This window comes from Phacochoerus africanus, chromosome 10 (genome assembly GCF_016906955.1).
Source record: "Phacochoerus africanus isolate WHEZ1 chromosome 10, ROS_Pafr_v1, whole genome shotgun sequence".
Taxonomy (NCBI): Eukaryota; Metazoa; Chordata; class Mammalia; order Artiodactyla; family Suidae; genus Phacochoerus; species Phacochoerus africanus.
The window spans coordinates 44261959-44285705 of NC_062553.1; positions in this window are offsets into that span (position 1 = coordinate 44261959).

Below are 23747 nucleotides of genomic sequence, written 5' to 3' on the forward strand. Positions count from 1 at the left end.
TGAGGAATTGAAAAGTAAGCTTGCAAAAATATTATCCTCAGCAATGTTTCAGAAAAAGCAAGTAATTTCTTCAACAAAAATTAAAATATTATAAATATAATACATCTGTTAAAAAGAGATAAAATACAAAATAAAAAGGATAAAAAAGGTAAAATTACCCATAATTTCAAAATCAGAAACCTACCACTAATATTTTGGTATATTTCCTTCCAGGGTTTATTTTTCTCTATCATATAGTCATATAGGTCTTTACATGTTTACTTCAATTATAAAATAATGTAATTAAATTGCACCTATTGTGTAAACTTGCTTTTTTTTTCTTTGAACTAAGCTCATAAACTTCTAACCTTCAGTTCTCCCTTTTTGTAATTTAATATTAAAATTATTTTAGGGTAAACATCTCTTCTGTTTAAAAGCCAGATGTTTATCACTTGCAAATATGACTAAACCTAGCACTAAGAGAACAAGTCAAAAATTTAATACATAGAAAAGTAATTTTTATTTATAAAAAAACAGACATGCTCAGTTTCCAAAATTTTGTTCTGTATTCCAAATAAAACATTTCAGATAAACATTTACATTTGGTTATTCTGTTATTTCTTAGACCCCTTTGGGGTGGGCAATTTTTCTAAGGTTTTGCTTCAGGAACTTGTCCTTTTGGATGTTTCACAAGCAACTGGTAAAAAGGTGTCAGGCATGCCAAGGCCCTAAGAGACATCATTCATGTGGTAATAGCCCACCGGTCCCTTTCTCTCACAGTAGATGTTACAGTGATTGAAGCAGAATTAAGGTGGCAGCAAAGCCTGTCAGAACCCAATTTTATAAGAATGAAGAAAACTCCCATGACTTAATAATGTGTAAGAGAAGATAGTATTAATGACTTGCTTTCCAGCATAGATGGAAAATGAGATTTTGTAATCAATACAGGTATGCATGAAGAAATTTCTATGTTTTTCAATCAGCCTGACGTAGACAATCAGCTGGGGCACTTGTTAAAAATCCATATTCTATCATGGTTTATCCTAGGAAACTTGATATAGTTCCCTGTGCTGTACAGTAGCACCTCATTGCTTATCCATTCTAAATGGAATGGTTTGCATCTGACCATGATGGAAGATAAAATGAGAAAAAGAATGGAGACACACACACAAACACACACACACACACACACACACACACACACACACATATCCATAATTATATATGACTGGGTCACTATGCTATATAGCAGAAATTGATACAACACTGTAAATAAACTATATTCTAATAAAAAAAAAATCCAGAACTCTCTCTCTACCCCAGGACTACTGAATCAAGATCCCCAGGTAAATTCTACTTATAACAAATTCTTCCCCAGGCAATCCTAAAGATGTGGTACATTTTAGGAAAAAAATACTTCACTCTATAGGAATGTGTTTTTTCTCAAGTATTAAACTTCAGCAAATAATGTCATCCTAAAGCTATTTTGAATGTATTCATCTCTGCTGATTCAGAAAAGGCATTTCACAATCTTGCTGGATCCTAACAGCAGCAATAAGAAGACACATTACAAAACTGTTCAAAGAATGAGTTTTCTGTTACATGTTTTTTGCCATGCACACAAAAAAATACACAATGACGGAATTATGTAGGTATAAGAAATACAGTGTTCTGTTTCACAGATTATTTTTAATAGAAATTACATATACAACTGCTGTTCAGATGCTTTCAGGGGGCTCTGTAGTAATCACATTTGATGGATGTTGATTAGCAGAGCAAAGTTTTTATCAAACTCTAAGTTATCTTGAGTAAATTTCTTTGGGGCCGTGATGTGAATCAGGTATTTTTTAAAACATCTCAATCATTTGTGCCATCTCTTATGAAATAATGTGCTACTTTCCTGCTGACTTGAGCCAAAACTCCCTCAGGGCAGAGCCATTTTCTCTATCAATGAAGTAAATCCCTTAAGAGAGCATCATAATCAGATTACTGAGGGGTGAGAGCAGTAGGCACTAAAAGTAAAAATAACTCACTCATCAGTGTTGGAGAAAGTTGCAGAAATACCTGCTTGTGGATAAATGCCTCACAATGGTGAATATATACAATAAGAACTAGGGAAAAAGTCCTCCCTTATGAGAAATTTGTCTTCTTCTAGGCTCCCAGTGGTGGCCTGGGAATATCATGCACTGGCAGTTGTAAATCTGGACAAGCTCGTTGCTATTTTGCCTGGTTACTAACAATTCAGGCAACTTCAGTAATTACTGATTGCAATTTACCACTTTTCCTGTTTGAGGCTTTGTGGGTTTTTTTCCTTGTGTGTATACTTTGATAACCTTACCCATTCCTAATTTTAATCCTTACATAACATTGTTTTCCATTCCAATCCCTTTCAATACTATACAAGTCAACATGAGACATAGCAATTAATAAGTAATTAGTAATAAGTGATTGGTAATGTTCTTATTAATATTTGCTCCCATTTATCTTTTAAAGCACATTTTATTTCATAATACAAAAAGAGAAAAGCATAGCCTGATTTTTTTCTTCCAGCAAGGAAGTAGCAGTCTCGATAACAGTATTGGTGCTGGATCAGGGCAGAGGATGCTCTGTGTAATGCAAAATGAGCTGCCAAATTTGGGGACACACGTTTTGAACATTTATATCCTTGGCTTTTCTTCCTTTAATCAGCAAACGGACTAAAAGCAAACTGCATATATTGTCCCTGTAAAAGAACAAGGAAGACAAATTCATTATACGTCATTTCATTCAGTCTGGCAGGCAGGTGATAAGATTCCTGTTTTCATGAATTATAAACTGTCAATACTGCTCTTGGTTTGGGGGCCTTAGCAAGTCAAAGTTTCATCTCCATGACCCCAAATTAATCCTTATCTTTAAATAGCTATTTTCATTGTCTGTTTATTTCACTAATTCTTTTAGTATAATAGCATCAATGATCTCAGCAGATATTTTATAAATATACTACATCTGTACATGTAATATTGTTATATTGGGACTTAGTGTGTGTATACATTATACACTGTACATTATGTAATATATAATATATATACATCAGAAAGAAAGAGAAAGAAAGAAAGAAAGAAAGAAAGAAAAAGAAAGAAAGAAAGAAAGAAAGAAAGAAAGAAAGAAAGAAAGAAAGAAAGAAAGAAAGAAAGAAAGGAAGAAAGAAAGAAAGAAAGAAGGAAAGAAAGAAAGAAAGAAAGAGGGAAAGAAAGAAAGATAGTTAGATACAGGGTACATTCTCTTCCCTTACTTCTAGGGTATATGTTTGTGGGATATTGTGACTTACAATAGGAAATATATATTTGATTTTCTGGTACAAAACCTTTGGAATTTCCTAAGTGATAAGAGCAACATAGGTGCCTTTTATATGTTACTGAGGCAGTTTTTGGAAAGTCCTTAAGTAACATAAGTGTGGAGGCTGGTTGCCAAAAGAACCAAATTTGTGTTCAGGGGATTGAAACTTTCAGTTTATCCCCTGGCCTCCAGGGACGCTGTCAGTCAGAAGTGCAGGTAATAGCCTGGGCTTACAGTTGACAACCTGAGTTGGAAGGGGTTGTTGGAACCTCCCAGCTATAGCCAGATGGTCAGAAAACAGGTGATCACCTGGCTTTCAGTTGGTTTCTCAAGTGTGTGCGTGTGTGAGTGTGTGTGTGTGTGTGAGTGTGTGTGTGTGTGTTTGTTGGGGGGGTGGTGTCTTGGTAGCACTGAACCCTTAACCTGTGGAATTTTATGTTACCTCTGGGTAGATAGTGTCAAAATTGACTCTTGGGTGATGGGTGAACATACAGATGATTTCAGGGGCTATGGGTGACTGTACAGGAGCAGCTCAGGCACAGATATGACAGGGAGGGCCAGGTTCCATGTCCACGTGAAGCAGAAGGACCAGACTAGAACAAGTGGATAAGTATGAAAGCACTAATTGGACTCACTCAAGGGAGGAGTTGCAGAGGGGCAGGCATGTCCTGAAATTACTGTTCTCAAGTGCTTGCTGTGTGCAGTGGTTTTGTTTGATGCTCTGCAATTCTCTTTCCTTTCTCCTTACAGTAATGCTGAGGAATGGCAAACTTAAGTCACCTGTTTGCAGCCTCCAGCTTGAAAGTGATGGAACTGGTGTTCCAGGCCGTTGTGTTTGGTCTAGTGCTTCTCTCTGGGCAACACAGTCTCTCATGGACAAAGTAAAGAATGAAGTTTGATTTCATTTCCTCAAAGCCAATTCCAACATGGTCTCTCATTTTTCTTGTTTGCTGTAGCATTTATTTCATTAAAAGTCCCAAATTCATGATTTTCTGATTATCTCATTCCTTTCACAATTATTAGTTAGAATACTTTAAAAAAAAAACAAACAAAACAAATCTAGTTTGCTCACTCTGAAACCTTTTAAGAAGGAAAAGCAGAAAAATCTCAGCATTATCATGCTTTCAAAAGTGACTGGTTTTAGAGAAGTTTGTGCTTTGCAGAACTTTTGACTAAGCAGACCACCGCCACTTTAAGTAAACGAGTCACAGCCCACCCAGTGGATGCTAAAGCCTTTATATTCTCAGAACACAAACCACAGAAAGCTGGGCATTTCCCTAAATGGATCTTAGGTTCTGAGGCATGGTTACATATGCGGTTATTTTATGTAAATCATACAGAGTGTATAATTATGAATTTGGCAGAGTCTCATAGAAGAGATAAGTAAACAAAGAGGGTTTTAAATATGCTCACTTCCTGACGGTGAGGCACTCTGCCTTCTGCAAATATTCATACAAAGGAACCCCACTCTTGGGTGACCTCTTAGAAGGGTATCAGTCTAATGTTAAAAGCCAAAATGGGACCCAGTCATCGAGTACGATTTCTCCTCTCACCCCTAGTCTCAACCCCATGGTGTCTCCCACATGCCCAGCAAGCAGTATGTTTGCTCACACTTGTCAGAGTGTTTTCCTTCATCAACATTTGCATTCATGGCAAATGCAGATCAGTGTCAGCACATTGCCATTCGAGACACATTTTGGAGTTATTTACTGAGTCACTTGATTTCAGCAGAATCAACTTGGTCTTTGAAATATATGCTCTAGAAACCAATTCCGTCCTGGAAATTTTTTTCCATTTGAGTTGTGGTTGTGTGTGTGTGTGAGATTGATAATTTTCCTACTGAACATGACCACAATATTTATAATACCATGTTAATTCTAAGGCCATATTATGTCATCCATCTTTAACAGAGTAGTATGCTTCAGCGTTGGATGTTAACTGAACACTGTGGTAATCATTTCACAATATATATGTATGCCAAATCTTTATGTTATATACCTAAAATTAATATATTTTGTAGGTCACTTATATCTCAATAAAACTAGAAAAATAAATTTTAAGAATGATTCAATGGAGTATCTTATACCTTTGTAGTATTCACTATCACTTTTGCCTATTTTCCCTTAAAACTCTACTAATGTAAAAATGCCACATAATAAATGAATTCCAAGTATATGTGTGTTAAAATATTTGTCATGTATTTATGTTTTATTTTAAAGAAATATCTGCTTTTAGCAGGGACCAAACTATCCTTATTTTTTTCTGATCTTTTGTCACATGAACCACCACTTCAATGTGTAAGAACAATGGTTATCTCTGAGGGATACTGGCGTATTCTGTTATGTTTCATAAATATTAAAACAGGTTTTCATGGATGTGAAATATTTTGAGATTGTTTACTTAAATTATGATAACTCATCAGATGGGTAGTATTCAGCCATTAATAGTGATAATAAAACAGTAAATATGGTTTTACTATGTGCCAGGTGTTGATAATATATACTTTACATATAGTAACTTACACATCCTAGTAAGCTTTTAAAGTGAGAAAACTGACATGCAAGAGAGTTAAGGGACTTCCACGGTCACACAACAGGTAAATCATGCACTGGGATTTGGACCCAGGTAGTTCAGCTCCAAAGTTAGGGTGACCGATAACCATTAAAGTTCTGTTTGTAATTTGAAATTATATTGAAGTCAAACGATGAATTGTATAAATACATTTACAATCTCTTGTTAAGGGAGAAAAGTCATTTATAAATTAGTATTAGATCAACCATATTAATACACAAATATATATGTGTGTGTGATGTCACATATATTTACATCTATCTATCTCTATATGTTCATCTTTATATAACATATATCTATGTGTACATGCACATACAATACATATGAACACATAGATTAAAAAAAAAATTGGACAATGGCATTTTTTTGGCTGCACCCACAGCATGCAAAAGTCCCTGAGCCAGGGATTAAATTTGAGTCACAGCTGTAACCAGAGCCATAGCAGTGACAATGCTGGATCTCTAACCGTGAAGGAATTCCTTGACAATGGTATTTACACTGAAAGTTTAATATAAATTAAATCTTGGTGATGGGATGACCAGTGATTTTTTTTTCTTTCTTTATAATGTTCTGTATTTTCCACATATTTTATCATAGGTATGTTGCTAATTTTAGATTTTTTTTCTTTTTTTTTTTCTTTATGCACCTTCAGTATATGGAATTTCCCAGGCTAGGGGTCAAATCAGAGCTGCAGCTGAGCCCTACATCCCAGCCATGACAACATCAGATCTGCACCACATCTGTAACTTACACTGCAGCTTGTGGCAAGTCCAAATCCTTAATGCACTGAGTGAAGCCAGGGATCGAACCCACATCTTCCACAGACACTAAGTTGTGTTCTTATGCCACTAAACCACAATAGCAAGTCCTAATTTTGTTACTTTTTAAAGTGCTGTTTAAACCAAAACCTTCTTGAAGGGACCACTTGCTATTTTGTTGATATTTTATATGTGCAGTTATGTGTTATTAAAATGATAAAATAATACGAACATAATAGCCCTCATATGTATTAATTTCCTCTTCAAGCTTCTTATGACTTGCTCACTTAAACACTGTGTGGATGGGTCCCGTGTGGAACTATTCTTTTCTCCACCTTTCATCAAACACTAGACTTTTCATTTCTTTGCCATCTAAGGGCTCTGTGGACCTTTGTTCCATGGCCCTTTCTGGGGCAGTTAGCAAGCCATCAACTCCCTGTCATGTCAAAGAAAACTTTTCAGTCTCCAAAGCTGTTTTGTGCAGTCTGTTAGTCCTTAACCACTCATAGATATTTAAATCTAAATTAATTGACACTAAATAAATAAAAAATTCAGTGTCTCAGTCACAGCAGCCATATGCAGCTATTTTATTGGACAGGCTGCTTCTGAGATGTGCTGGATCCTGACTTCTTATTTTTCCACTTATGCTGACTTGTTGTAGAAAGTGCATTTTCAAATCCTGAAATGTGCTTGCTTTCTCTTGGAGCCACAGACCTCCTCCTTCTCCTCCTTCTTCTCCTTCTCCTTCTTCCTCTTATTCTCCTTCATCTTCTTCTTTAGGTTCTTCCTTTCTTTAGTCTCACCCAAGCATCTAGTAATAGCACAGGTTTTCCATTACAAAGGTTAATCTCTTGCCAATGGTCCATTTAGGATTTTCAGGTAAGATTTTTTCACTCCCCTACAGGTATAACTTCCGGAAACATGTTTCTCCTTTTCAATCTTTAACAGCTTTATAGAGAACTATTCACCTAAATCTTAGAAGAACCATGCCCAGTCACTTTAAGGAGGCACATCCCCATGTTTTTGACATGGGCAACTGGAGAGAGAATGCCTTAAGATTTCAAGTGCCTTACATATCAAAGGAAGAGATCCTGGGGTCCACAGAGGAGAGAGATAATAGAGGCAGCATTTGGGGACCCATCGCTGACAGTTAGTAGTAGAGGTTACTATGTTGGATGTAGTCATTTGCAATAAGGCACAGAACACTTGCCTCTCATGATTTTGTAGAAAAGAAATAATATGATGTATGCAATTAAGTACCTCATACATAGTTTAAAATAGTAAAAAAAAAAAAAGAAAGTAAGACAGAGAAGAAAAGAAAGAAAAAATTAATCCCTGAATCAGTAAAGAATTGTTTTGAACAGCTAACTACAGAAATAGATATGCAGGGAGTTATTCAAATGCAAGGTTTATTTCCCATGGTATAAGATCAGAGTTAAGCATTCCGTGGTTGGTTCAGCACCCCCACAAAATCTTTAGGGGCCAAAATTGCTGTTTTTATCACTTAACTCCCATTTTCAAGACCACAGACAGTTGTGGACACTGTAACAATCACACACATTATAGCAGACCGAGCTTAAGCTGGCCATCATAATCTTGTGTTTGGTATTCACACCCTGTACAGTTCCTCACCCCTTGAGTGTGTTCAGGACCAGTGACCTGCTTTCTAACCAATAGCATATACAAAGGTGATGGGGTGTCACCCTCATGATGACATTACATTGTACAATGTTCCTCCTGGGCAGTGGACCAACGCTAGAAAACTCACCCTTGCTTGCTTTGCAGAAGCAAGCTCCCAAGAAGCTGGCAGCCTTAGTAGAGATGCCTCCATGGAAAGGAACTGTAGACAGTTTCCAGCAAGAAACTGAAGCCCTCAGGCCTTCAGTTGCAAAGAAATGAATTCTGTTGACAACCTGAGGGAACCTGAAATAAAGTCCCTCCCTGAAGCCAAAGTAAACACAGGGACTGAAGCCTGGTAAGAATCTGAAGTTATAAACCCAACCGAACTGAGCCTAGACTCCTGATCCACAAAAACTGTGAAGTAATAGAAGTGTATCATTTTAAAGCAGTGTGATCATTTGTTATTCAGTAAAGAAAACTAACACTAAAAGCCCAGAGGCAGGCAGCAGCTGTCATTGCCAGTTTTAAAGAGCTTTTCTAGGTGTTCCATGGGACACCTGTGTTTAGGTCTCATTGGCCATAATTAAGTATGTAACTATCTATAATCTCTCTTTCTATCTATGGTTGCAAGTGAGGCTGATAAGTGAAATATCTCTAAAGCACAATAGCTCAATGAATACTTCAGAATTCTTTTATCAAAGGAGAAAAAACATGTAATGGGCCGAAGTCTGCACAGACTGTTCCGATCCAAGGACCCAATTTGCCTTCTGCCTTATATAACTAGATGCACTTCTTTAAAACCTCCAGGCAGATGGAGGTGGGAAATGGAGGCATTCCCTACCCTGGGCAAGGAAGATTTTTAGTAAGAAAATTCATGGCTTGTTAATTCTCATTAAATTGTTGACTTAGGGTCTGATTGCAACTCTGCATTCACTGACATTTCTGTTCTTGCTTACTGTTGGAGGACAAAGAGCAGCAAACCCTGCTTAAGCAAGGAAAGAAAACATACCCAATCCTTTCCAGAAACATCCTGAACTTCCTAAGTAGGGTGAATGGACTATGGGGAAAAATGATTTGCTCTTTGGTCAAAGTAATGATTAATTCAAAACAGATTTAAATCAGAGCCGCCATAGGCATTGGTTTAGAAAGAAAAAAAGGAAAAGAAAAATTGTTTTGTGTTTCAAGAGAGTTTCGGAGATTTCTTTCAAGTCTAAAAACCACAACCTAAAGAACATAAAGCTTAACCAAAAATAACAGCGTTATGATTCTTGGAAAAGAATCAAGACTTTTTTCAATAAAATAATCAGTACATCTGAGTGATCTACTATACTAATCATCTTATACTATTTATATCCATGTTGCAATAAAGAGCAATGTATATATTGGACCAAACTTGTGCTAAAATAAGCTAACACAGCACATTTGACATTTGACCATAGAAGAGTTATTTTACAGTGTAAGCTTCCATTAATAACAACATACACACATATCTTCAAACTGACACTGGATGTAAAATGAAGTAATGATTCCTACAGCTTGGTTTCAGTAATTTACATATTGTGGTTCCATTTTTCAGCAAATATCCTAATACACAAGAATATCAAATTAATGTAATTTCATATTTCAACTAAAGAACATACTACATTACTTAATACAGTCTATTCCATTAAGAATTATCTCTAGGCTGTTCCTCTGCAGCTCAGCAGGTTAAGTACCTGGCTTTGTCACTGCATGGCACAGATTCAATCCCTGGCCCTGAAATATCCACATGCTGTGGTTTAGACCAAAAAAGAGAAGAATCATCTCTAAAGATTCAGTGGAACCAGGATATTGTGTGTATATAAAAATGCATAAGGGGCTATTTGAATAATGGATATATAACATACATATTATGTTTCATCTATAAAATATGATGCTATGAAACCATACAAATGTATTCAAACATATCTTTACTTCTTATATACTCTGTAAATATCTAAACCATTTGTAAGAAGGAATAAACTTTTTGTGTTTTGATAATAATCTATATCAGAATTTCCGAATTAATGGAACAAAATAGAAAAAAAGTACTTGAAGCCATAAGTTATATTTAGGTATTTGTCAAGAAGCCAGATTCCTTGGGTTCTGAATATCTGACCCTTTGGCATCTTCCCACATAATCAACCCTTTAACCCAGACTTGGAGTAAAGGGAATAACAGTTTTTTTTTTTTCCCTTCTCTGTTTAACTTGGCTCGACTTTCCGTAGAAACTCCTCTTTCCCACAGCCTAATTCCAAATAAATTGTAAGGTTAACAATACCCTTACCATGGTTAATTCAGTCATTTTGCCAGTTATCCTGATGAAAGGCCAACATTAGATTGCTTCCTTTTTAGGTGAGCTAGGAATTTCAACCTAAGATTGACTTGTATTCTTATTAGTGCATTTCCTTTCTTTCTTTCTTTTTCTTTCTTTCTTTCTTTCTTTCTTTCTTTCTTTCTTTCTTTCTTTCTTTCTTTCTTTCTTTGTTTTGAGCAAAAATTTCCAGGCATGGAGAGATTTTAACAATAAAACGTGAAGGAGATAATATCAAATGATCTAGAAAAATATAATTTTTTGCTTCATGATGAACCAATAAGTAATAGAATGCTAGAAAATTGGCCACAGACAAACCTTTGAAATTGTCATTTTTCCAGGGTGAGTTTGAGGAGGTCAAAAGTTTTGTTGCTTTTTTGTAGGCCTCAGAGAGAAAATATACAGATTTGGAAAATAATTGTAAATCCTAAATCAGGAGAGAAAAAAGTAAAAAAAAGAAGTGTGATGCTCTTGATATAAATTAAATAGCTAGGGCTTGAGAGCAAGACGGTTTAATTCTACATGGGGGGGGGGTGAATGTAACATGTACTTGGGAACAGACAATTTCCGCTTTGTTCAGAAACCAGGAAATAGGTCCAAAGTTTCCCTTCACAAGGCAAAGAGGGGTCCTGGGATTTCAGAGCTGTGAGACTCAGCACTGAGTAAGCAGCTGGCTAGTCTGTGTCAGTATTTTCTAGGTTGGGGACTTGGGTGTCAGTGGGACGTGAAAGCCCCATAATATTTAAATGATGTCCACAGTGGTGTGAGCAGAAGGTTGGGGTAAGTGTTAGTGATATATATGGTTTAGAAATGCTATGAATTTATTAATGATTTGAAATTTTAGTGTTAAACAAATGTTTTAACTTTATTTAATCCAAGGCTTCCCACATTTAATTCAGCAAAGAACGCTCCTCTCTGTTCCTCACCTTACACATATACATCAAATCTTAAACAACCCGCAGGACATAAGTGTCCTGAGAAGAGTACACTTTGGTTAATGGTGGTCTTTGTCATTGCCAGTTATTGGATCCAGAGATTGAGTATATCTGGTAAAGGAGGGGGAAAATACTAAGAACTTTGGAACACCCACGGTATACAATCAGCCTTTCTTATCCATGGATTCCTCATCTGCAGATTCAACCAATATTGGATGGAAGAAAATATTTGAAAAAAAATTCCAGAAAGTTCCAAAAAGCAAAACTTGATTTTGCCTTGCACTTGGCAACTTTTTAAAAAGGATTTACATTGTTAGGTATTATGGGTGATCTAGAGAAGATTTAAAGTATACAGGAGGATGATGTCCATAAGTCACATGCAAATACAACACCATTTTATAGAAGGGAATTGACATACATGGATGTTGGTATTTGAGGGGGTCCCGAGTCAATCCCTGTGGATACTGAGGGAAGACAGAATTTAGTGGTATAACACTATTAATGAAGGCTAAGCTCAAGAGACCTAAAAATTAGTCATGTAGGATCTTCACATTCAACTATTTAGAGCACTCTATGCTGACGGGCAGAAAAGTGAGATATTTTCTTTCATTATGTGTATCAAAGCAGGTATCAAACATTCTTACTCAAGGTTGAGTAGACATAGAGACCAGTATTTAATGACTTTTCTTTTCCCTTTGTCTTTACAGTTAATTGATTTTAAGATCTCCTCCAGGGAATTAGATATTTTCTATAACTGTCATTCCTTTTCTTTCCCATAGAAAATTAATTTTTCCAATTTAGATAGGATCAAAAGAGCAAAACCTGACCCTTATTTCAATCATGAATATTCTTGAATGCAATTAATATGACATTTTTAAATATAGTATATAAAAATGAAAACTGGGGCCTCAAAAGATTTATTGGATAAGACTTGCCTCTTCCTACCCATTGTAGAAGGAATAAATTTCTGAAAAGGGAAAAATTAAAAGGATATTGAAGTTATTATGATGAAAAGTGTAACCCATGAAATTTTTTGAAGAACTCCTCTGACTTGCATTAAAATATTGTAGTGCTCAATCCTATAGTTTCCAACAGTTATAATATAGGATACTAGTAAGCTATTTTGGGGGTCATTTTATTTTGTTTTTTTATGTTATGCCTATATTCTAAGGATCCAGAATGTTTCTAGGAAATAGACAATTATGTGACTAGTAGCAAAAAAGTATAGTTGGAGGAAACTAGAAAAAACTAGGAGAAACATTTAAATAATGCTTTTCTACATTTAATATGACCTGAATACAGCAATCACTGAGTGACGCTCTTAAAATTTGATTCATGTAAAAATTAGAAGAATCCTCACTCTCATTGCTGGAAGATACTAGTTGGCTACAGGGTATAAAAGAAAATAAGGTATCTAATATACCAGTACAAATGAAACTTTCCATAGAAAAGAAAATCGTGGACTTGTAGAATAGACTTGTGGTTGCCTGGAGGGAGGGGGAAGGAGTGGGAGGGATGGGGAGCTTGGGGTTAATGGATGCAAACTATTGCTCTTGGAATAGATTTACAATGGGATCCTGCTGTTTAGCATTGAGAACTGTGTCTAGATACTGACATCACAGCATGACAATGGGAGAAAAAATTATGTATACATGTATGTGTAACCGGGGTCCCCATGCTATACAGTGGGAAAAAAAAGGGTGTTGGGGGAAATAACAATAAAAATATTTTTTTTCTAAAAAATATATTTTTTTCTGAAAAAAAGAAAAAAAATAAAGTAAGGTGCATATAATGAACATTCTTTTAGTAGGAGTCCTGAGTGTAGCCCATGATTTGTTTCTTCATTAATTCTGGGACTCTCATGTCAGGTCAATCAATTCTTCTGATATCCTGATATTTTCTTTCTGGACTAGAGATAATATCTCCCATCTTACAACATGGGGTTTTGTGGAAATTTCATCATGATGAAAAATATTTTGGAAAATGTAAAATCAATATTTCTTAAGATAATATTAAATCCTGCTTCTTTCACAAGTGTAGAATCATAGAAAAATGGCACTTTTTCCTTTTGCTCATTATATTTCCTAGACTTAATTTGATCAAATAATAGCACAATTTAAAAAATACTCAGTTCTCAGAAAATAAAAGCTTTTGCAGATCAGTATTTGCCTCTAAACAAGATTAGGAAGTTGGGAGGGACCAGTGGGAGGAATGAAAAGAGGGCACAAGGAGGCCTTTTGTGTTGATGGCTGTGTTCACTGCCTTGATCATGGTGATGTGCTCCTGGGTGTGTACCATTATCAAAGTTATCAAAGTATACACTTTAAATAAGTAAAGTTTATTGTTTGTTAATTATATTAAATAAAGCTACAAAGACACATGTAAAAAACAAATATATATTATTCTATTTAATGTATTTGAAAAGCTTGATTTGTAGCCTTGGCCATCTGGGAAAAAAAGGAAAGCTTTTAAAGAAGATAAAGAAATGTGTTTAGTCTCAAAAGTATTCAAATACATATATTCCTATATGTGTAGTGTCCTGGGTCATTCAATGGTAATTGTCATACACAAAAATAATTTGCTATTATAGAAATTAGGCTTCTTCTAAGCTACAAGCAAAAAAAGCATGGCTAGTTTTATTAAAAGCTCACCAGACCTTTAAGCACATTTCTTTATCTTCAAATATATTTACCATTATGTATGTGATGGTATGTGTGTATAATTTATATATAATGCCAATAGCATCCTACAAAATGTTAGCTTTCCATACCAGATGCAGAGATTTTCTTTTGTTTATTTGTTTGTTTTGTATTTTTAGCTCAAAACAACACCCTCAGCTATGGAAGTTCCCAGGCTAGGGGTCGAATCTGAGCTGCAGCTGCCAGCTTACACCACAGCCACCACAACATAGGATCCAACTGTGTCTGCAACTTACACAGCAGCTTGTGGCAATTCCAAATCCTTAATCCACTGAGCGAAGCCAAGGAATCTGCCTCTTCATGGACGCTATGTCAGGTTGCTACCCCACTGAGCCACAATGGGAACTCCCCAGAGATTCTTAATATTAGAGTGTTTGCTAAATAAATTTCACATTTTTTGTAAAGAGGTTGCTACTTATTCTATCCTTAGAATTTTTGCACTGCAAGTTGAAATGAAGGAAACTAGTTACATATAAGTCTTATAATGTATATATTTTTCTAAGATACCATTCATCCATTGATTGATTCATTTACTCACCAATATTTACTGAGTACTTGACATGTGCCAAGACTAGAAAGATGAAGACAGACGAGGGGCTCCATGGCCCCATCCTTGTCATTCATTACAACCACATATATTCACATTTTGTGTCAAGAAATTAACTGAAAGAACGAAGTTCCCTTTTTAGTGTTTGTTTTATTTTAGAGTCTATGATTTAATAACTTTGTTTTTTATATTGTTTGTATCTTAGAATTTCCATACTTCAAATTAATTCAAAATACATTTGAAACTTCAAAGCGTACAAGTCTTTTTATGAAATTGCAAAAGACAATGTTTTATGAACTTGTTGACAATTGTGGAATTTTCTCACCATCCACCACAGAATATGGCTGATTTATCTGTAATAATGACAATGTAAGAAAATTTAAGCTATTCTAAGTTTGATACATAATGCCTCTCATGCTATATGTGACCAAAATATGATTTCTGATTGAAAAATAAAGGAAGTCTGCTAAAATATGTCAAGATATCTTATCAGTATGTCAAATAATAATTTTCATATACTAGATGGGCACACCTTCCTAATCCCAGATAGGGGGTTTTCAGATATCAAAAGTGTTTTACAATTTAGGTATCTGAAAGAACTGATAAAAGTTCCTCTCTTATACAGCAATTATGGACCAACTTTCACAGCTAGTTACCTGGTGGCCTAGCAGGTGAAGAATGCAGCATTGTCGCTGCTCTGGCTCTGGTTCAATTCCAGCCCGGCGAACTCCTACATGCAGTGGGCATGGCCAAACAACAACAGCAACAAAAATAGGCTAATGGTAACATCTTGTTGATTGTTTTTCCTGATGTAATGTAATTTATCTCAATAATGCTGGTACAAATGAGGAAGAAAATAGTAAAAACCCATCACATTATAATTCAATGTGTGTAGCATATTCTATTTATTTCAGTGGCATAATGTTTTTTTAAAATTAAAATTTTTATTTTACATTGGAGTATAGTTGATTTAAAATGTGTTAGTTTCAGGAGTAAAGCAAAGTGATTCAGTTATACATATATGTATACCTATTCTTTTTCAGATTCTTTTCCTATATAGGCTATAATAGAATATTGAGTATATTTCCCTGTGCTATACAGTAGGTCCTTGTTGATCAGCTATTTTATATATAGCTGTGTGTATATGTTAATCCCAAACTCCTAATTTATCCCTCCCCCAAATATTTCCCATTTGGTAACCATAAGTTTCTATATCTTTGAGTCTGTTTTGTAAATAAGTTAATTTATATCCTTTCTTTTAGATTCCACATGTAAGTGATATGGTATAATGCTTTTCTTCTCCACCTTCAGTCACCCTACTGCTATCAACACATCTTGTTACATATTTGCTTGATTGACCCTAACTCTGCCACATTTGATTTTCTCACATTTCTCCCAATGATATGTGTATGCCACTACATACAGGTACACATTCTCCATTACCAAACTTGAAGATCATAATAATTGCAAATTGCTCAGACTTGTATTATGGCCTCCATTAATGTACCAACTGCTCATTCCCAGACCCTCTACAGTGTAACATCAAAGCTTCCACAGGAGGAGTTACCATCATGGATCAGCAGTAATGAACCCGACTAGTATCCATGGGGCTGCAGGTTGGATCCCCGGCCTTGCTCAGTTGCCATGAGCTGGGGTGTAGGTCGCAAATGCAGGTCAGATCCTGTGTTGCTGGGGCTGTGGTTTAGGCTGGCAGCTGCAGCTCTGATTCAACCCCTAGCCTGGGAACTTCCATATGCCTCAGGTATGGCCCCAAACAGCATAAATAAATAAATAAATAAATAATAACAAATCTTCCACAGACCATTAAGTATGACACTTCCAAGATCATTAAAGCCCTCTTCATCTGTGAATATATCACCTTCTCCATTTTTGTCACCCTAGTGCTACTTGAAGAAATCATGACTTACCAGGCTCCCAGAAATAATAGGAACTCACCCTCTGTGTCAGGCAAGATGCTTTGTTACCACAGAAACTGGCACTGGCCATCTTCAATAGGAAAGAGATTGTACACCTTGAGCAAGTAGGATTAATACCAGAAGTGCAAATGTGGCTGGACATCAGCAAATCAGTCCCTATGATGTACCACATTAACTGAATGGGGGGGGGGGGGTAAAAATCATACTATCATTACAAGAGATGCAGAAAAACATTAACAAAATTCTGCATACATGGACGATAAAAACTCTTAATAAAGCAGACATAGAGAGCATGTACCTCTATATCATAAAGGCCATTGTGTGGCCAGGCCACTCATGACAGCTGTCCTCTTGTTGTTTCTACATCCTCTGCCTGACCTGCCTCACCCTCACCCACTGTCATGACCAGTATTCCCTCTTAATCACAGAGCCTGATTTGTTACTGCCTATGTGCTTATCCACCCCACCACTCCATCCAGCCTAGCTAGTTAGTGATCCAATATGACAACCTGTCAAAGGAAAACACCTGCCCCAGTATGAACCAGGGAGGCTACAAGGAGCATGTCCCTCTACTGGTTTTCCTGGAAAGCCATGAGCCAACCTGATGCCAATTTCCTCTGTAACTGGTAACTTCCTTCTCCCCAAGTCCCAAAGACTGCTGCCATGTCTTGTCCAGCTCATCATCTGCAGCACAAGGCAGGGTGTCACTCTAGGAGCTTGCTTCAGCTAAGTAAGATTCCTCCATCTGTTAGACCATTGATGTCTCTGTTTCAGATTCCAGGCTCTTTCTTTGGACTAGAGGCTGGGCCAATACAGGGCTTGCAGGCCCACAAGGTGCAGCCTAATTGCCATATAAGACAAGCCCCTAGTTAGCATCACTGAGAACAAACTATCAGAAAGAGAAAAAAAGAAAGCAATTCTATTTACAATTACCTCCAAAAAAATAAAGCAAAATATCTAGATGTAAATTTAACCAAAGAGGTGGAAGACATTTATATTTAAAACTACAAGACATTAATAAAAGAAATTGAAGAAGAAACAAATAAACTGAAAGATATGCCATACTCATAGACTGGAAGAACTAATATTGTTAAAATGTCCATACTACCCAAAGTAATCAGCAGATTCAATACAATCCTTATCAAAATTCCAATGGCAGGAGTTCCTGTTGTGGCTCAGCGGAAACAAATCTGACTAGTATCCATGAGGATGCAAATTCAATCTCTGGCCTCACTCAGTGGGTTAAAGGATTTGGCATTGCTGTGAGCTCTGGTGTTGGTCACAGGCATTGCCCAGATCTGGTGTTGTGGTGGCTGTGGTATAGGCTGGCAGCTAGCTCATGATTCGACCCCTAGCCTGGCAACCTCCATATATCACAGGTGAGGCCCTAAAAAGACCAAAAAAAAAAGTTCCAATGGCATTTTTCATTTAGATGGAACAAAAAATTGTAAAATTTACATGAAACCAAAACTACCCCAAATATTCAAATATCTAGTAATTAACAAAGTAGGATATTTTCATAAAAATAGACACATAGATCAATGGAAAGAAAGCCCAGAAATAAGCCCACTCCTATGTTGTCAATTAATTTACAATGGAGGAGAGAAGAATAGGCAATGGAGAAAGGACAGTCTCTTCAAAAAACATTTTTAGGAGTAATGGACTGCCATGTATGCAAGAGACTGAAACTGAACCACTCTCTTATACCCTATACAAATTAACTCAGAATAGTTTAAAGATTTGAATATAAACCCAGAAAGCATAAAACTTCTAGAAGAAAACATAGGTGGTTAACTTCCTGATGTAAATCTTGCAATAATTTTTGGAATCTGAAAAAAAATTATTTGAATCAAATGTAAAAGCAATAAGAGGAAAAACAAACAAGTGAGACTACCTACAACTTAAAAAAAAAAAAAACAACTTCTGCACAGCAAAGCAAACCATCAACAAAATGAAAAGAAAACTTACTGAATGGGAGAAAATATTTGTAAATCATATGTCTGATAAGGGGCTAATATCCAAAATACATAAAGTATCCATACAGCTCAATAGCATAAAAACAAACAATTTGATTATAAAATGGGCAGGAGATCTGAATAGACTTTGTTCCCCAAGGCCAACATACAGATGGCCAGCAGGTACATGAAAAGATGCTCAACATCACTAATTATCAGAGAAACACAAATCAAAACCACAATGAGATATCACCTCATACCTGTCAGAATGGCTATCATCAAAAAGAAAAAAATGACAAGGGTTGGTGAGGATGTAGAGAAAAGGGACCCTTAATGTACTGCTGTTGGGAATGTAAATTAGTGCAGCCACTATGGAGAACAGTATCAAACAATTATAAATAGACTTCCATGAGATTCAGCAATTCCTCTTCCGAGTATTTATCTGAGAAAAAAGAAAATGCTAACTCAAAAACATCTATGCACCCCCATATTCACTGCAGCACTATGTACAGTATGGAAGATATGAAAGCAGCCTAAGTGTTAATTGATGTAAATGGATAAAGAAAAGGTGATATACATATATACGCACATATATACACATACACATACGTGTGTGTGTGTGTATACACACAAAAAAACTTTTAATGGAATTATTCAGACATAAAAGAGAATGAAATATTGCTACTTGTGATAACATGGATGCACATTGATGGCACTTTGCAAATGAAAAAAGTCAAAGACAAATACACAACACTGTAAGATCTGTCTTATATGTGGAATTTAAAAACAAGCAAAACAAAAACAGCAGCAATAAGCCCAATGTCCTAGACACAGAGAACAGAACAGTTGTCAGAGGCAGGGGTGGAGAGTGGGAGAAATAGGTGAAGGGGTAAAGGTAGAAAAATAACAGGAAGGTCTGATAAAATAAAAAGAAAACTCATTCACACACATTACTTATAATCCACTCCAGAACTCACAGAGAAACACCAAAATATTAAATACCACAGAATTAGAGAAATAATTAATACAACAGTCAGGTTATTATTAATCTTATCCTAAGGAGAAAAAGTAAGTTTATTCTTAGAAAGAAATAAGAGAACTTTTAGCCAACAGGAGCCTCATGTGCAATGGAATCTAACACAACCAGGGTCCCCCCCCCTTGTCAGTCCTGTGACTGGGGCTGCTGTTCTGACGCTTCCAACACTGTGCACAGTTCAGCCTCAAGCTTCTTCATGAAGACATCAAAATCTTAATTCTTCAAATGAGTTAATTTCTCCCTGACTACTTATTTTCTTAACTCTGATACTTCTTTTCCCCATCGTTTTTCTTTTTTAAATCTCCAGTGCCTGCTGGATATTTTCACTTGGATAAATTACTGTCATCCCAAATTCAATATGTTTAAAGCTAAATGCATATTACTTCCTCTCTTTTGTCCTAAAAAACCTTAATGCCACACTATTGCAGGCAAATCCATGCTGTCAGCATTTTACCGGGCTGACAACCTTGAGTTACTTTTAATTCTCAGTAAACTACTACTCTGGTTCCTATGTTCTGTTCCAACTTGTCCATCTGAGATATCAGTTTATTTAGTTTACTATCCATTAGTGACCTTGTGTGCAGAATGCCTAGGCTTTGCAACAGGTCCACTGCTGGGCTTCCTTTAAATGGTCCAAAGAGGTTCAAAAACTATTTGAGAAATAGATAATGTTAATAGAAAGAAGGGAAGGAAGGAGAGAAGGGGGGAAGGGAGGTGGAGGGGGGAGGGAGGAAGAAGGGGAGAAGGGGTGAAGGAAGGAAAGAAGAAATGAAGGGAGGAGTAAGGAAGGGAGGGAATAAAAGATGAGATGATATAAATGAAAGAGCACTCAATAAAAACTAAGGAGACCTAAATTCTACTTCTATACTTTCCACTAATTGGCTCTAGTAAACCATGAAACATGCCTTGGATTTCAGTGTCTTTATGTAGGAGATATTAGTCTGCATGTCATAAGGTCTTTTCTAGTGCTAACAGTTTATGGCTTTTCTTCAGAAATCCCTGTTTTCCAGATTGTAACATTCAATCTAAACCATCACAGAGCGCTGGAGTCAAGGAGGGTTCCCAGCATGCCTCAAGAAGTGTTCAAGGTTGCTGGAGGGGAGCAAGGGAGCATGTGATTCTCCAGCTTCCTCTTCTAAAGAAATCAGGCTCTGCAATACTGAACCATGGTCGAGGTGTAGTACTTGGGAGTCTGGGTCAAGTATAGGCATGTCTTGCAGATGGGCTACAAGGTATGGTTCAGAGGGGGTAACGCAAGGCAACATCTTAGGAAGACTGAATCAAGGCTGACTAAGCTACCTGAACAAATTTAAAGGGCTTAGGCAGAAAGGAGAATACATTAGAGTTAGAGAGATATTCTAGAAAATTTCTCTTAGCAGAATCTTGGCACAGGATGATCATGGCCTCAAACTAAAACGCTGACCTGGCTCTGTGTGTGTGTGTGTATGTGTGTGTGTGTACATGTTTATATCAGTTCTAATTAAGTATTAAATGTAAAAGATAAAAAACAATAGGCTAAAATGTGAATGAGATGTTAGAGCATGAATATGAACACATGAAAATTATTCTTTTAATGCTTTCTATTTTTTTCTTTTAGGACTGCACCTGCAGAATATGGAAGTTCCTAGGCTAGGGAATCAGAGCTGCAGCTGCTGGCCTAGTGCTACAGCCACAGCAACACCAGATCCCAAGCCACATCTGCACCCCTTCATCATAGCTTTCGGTAATGCTGGATCCTTAACCCACTAAGCAAGGCCAAGGATGGAACCGGCATCCTCAGGGACACCATGTCAGGTTCTTAACCCACCAAGCCATAGTGGGAACTCCATCTTTTAATGCTTTCAAGGTATTTGATGGTGAAGGAAAGCCGTAAGTAATAGCAAGAGGAGGGCGTACATTTGAAATAAGTATTGAGAACACATTGCACTCGTATCACTAATCTAGAGAGTCAGGAATATGTAACCCAAACATGGACCTAAAACTATGCAGTGATTTTAATGTAAATCTAAAATCATCAAAATTTTAGACTAAAATTCTACTTCCTAATATCTTTGATAAAAACACACACTACAAAGAAGAAAGCATGTACATCAACCAAATTATGGAAGACTGCAATTCACCATGCCTCCTTGTAAAACTTGTACGGGTCTGCCTGAAGTTGGAAGACCTCCCTCCTTTCTCACATTTGTGACAGGAGGATAAATTGCCCTTCATGGCTGGTGAATTTGTTGCTGGGTGAGACTACAATAATGAAATCAAACATATTCAACAATTCACAGGACAAAAATGTAGTTGAGGCTATAATTACGACTAACACTTTTCTCCAAGCTCTATAGCTTGCAAATGTGTGAGAACAGAAACTGAGGCTAGTGCATGTTGGAGGTCAAGGGTGGCAAATCTTCCTTTTAGTACTCCATCTGTCACCACAGGAAGAAAGTTTCCAAGTATCATTGCTGCTGAGGCAGCTCTGAAGCTGAAAATCCCCTGCAATATTTGGATTTGAGAACTGGTTTTCTCTTCACTACTTTTCCTTCATTTATTTGTTTGTCATTCATTCATGCAACATAGCTCTTATGTAAAATTTCTGCACTAGATCCTAAGAGATAGAAATTAAGTGGTGAAGAAAAAGAAATAGGCCGTGGCCTCATAGCACAGATGCTAGAAGAGAGAATGCAAACAATAACCAAATAATTGTAATGTAATGTAAGGTATGTTATTATTATGGGAAGTATAGAGGGATATAGAAACACAAAAGTAGCACTCTGTCAAGAACTTAGAAGTAGATTATGAAGAGAATGGTATTTCAGGTGAGCCAATGAATAGGACTTAGCTGAGCCAAAAGAAAGAAGACTCTTCCAGGCAGATGCATCAGTAAAATGTGCTAAATCATGCTAAGATAACAAAACAGATCTCCAATACTCAGTGGTTTATAACTACAAAGCCTTTGAGTGTGTTCTCTGTGCCCTTTGTGGATTGTCAGCAGCTCTCCTCTGTGCCATGCCTTCTTTTCTCCAGGATACACACTGATAGACCTTCTTCATCTGGGACACTGCCTATCTTGCGGCAGAAGTTAGACATCACATTGAAACACACTGTGGCTCTCAGAGTTATCATCTCAAAATGACATGTGTCACTTCTTCTTATGTTTCATTGGGAAAAGTAAATTATGCGGCCAAGTCCACAGGGCAGGTGTGTGTAGTCTCCCACGGGATGGGGAGAGGCATCACATTGAGAAAACACCCAGCAGTGCTATAAACAAAGGGAGAGACCTAACATAGAATTGGTGTAGCCTAAGACTTAGACTAATTTCAATGTCACGAGAACTTAGATTGTGAAACAGACAGTGATAAGCCATGAAGCCATGTCAGTGAGCATGAGCTCAGTTAGGCAAGGTCTACAGGCCAATTTAAGGAATGAGAATTTTATCATAAATGCTTTGGGTAGACTTTGCTGGATGACTGGAATGAATGTGGAAGTCCGATTGAAGGAAGGGGGCAGTGGTTGGAGAATTCTTGTATATGAGAATTCTTGTGTACTTATTGGCAGGAAAAGATGTAAGGATACAGCCCAGGTGTTGTTTAGTTCTGTGAAGAGTGGTATCAATCCCAACACAAATGCAGAGAGGAACAGTTTCAGGAACAAGAGGGTAAATTCCCTTTGGGGAATTTTTAGTCTGGCTCTCCTGGAAGTCATTCCAGCAGAGGTATCCATTAGGGAAGTATAATTTTAGGTCTAAAGTCATGGAAGAAGGGAAATCTGAGCTAGAGATAGGCATATGGGAGTCACGAGAATGTAGGTGGAAAGTAAGCTGATTGACTGATGTCATCCGGGTGACGATGTGAAACGAGAAAAGGGGGAGGCGGGAAAGATAAGGCAGCACCACAAAACCATTTTTCCTGTGATTTTCTACAGCCTTTATTAAGAGCACATCTCCTCATACTCTTAATATGCTGTTCATAGAGGAAGGACATTCATAGCAAAAGAGGGGCGCTAACAAACCAGCTTCATCCTAAACAAGATGGTCAGGGCTGGAACAGCTGTGTAATGTAGGTGGAAGCTCTGC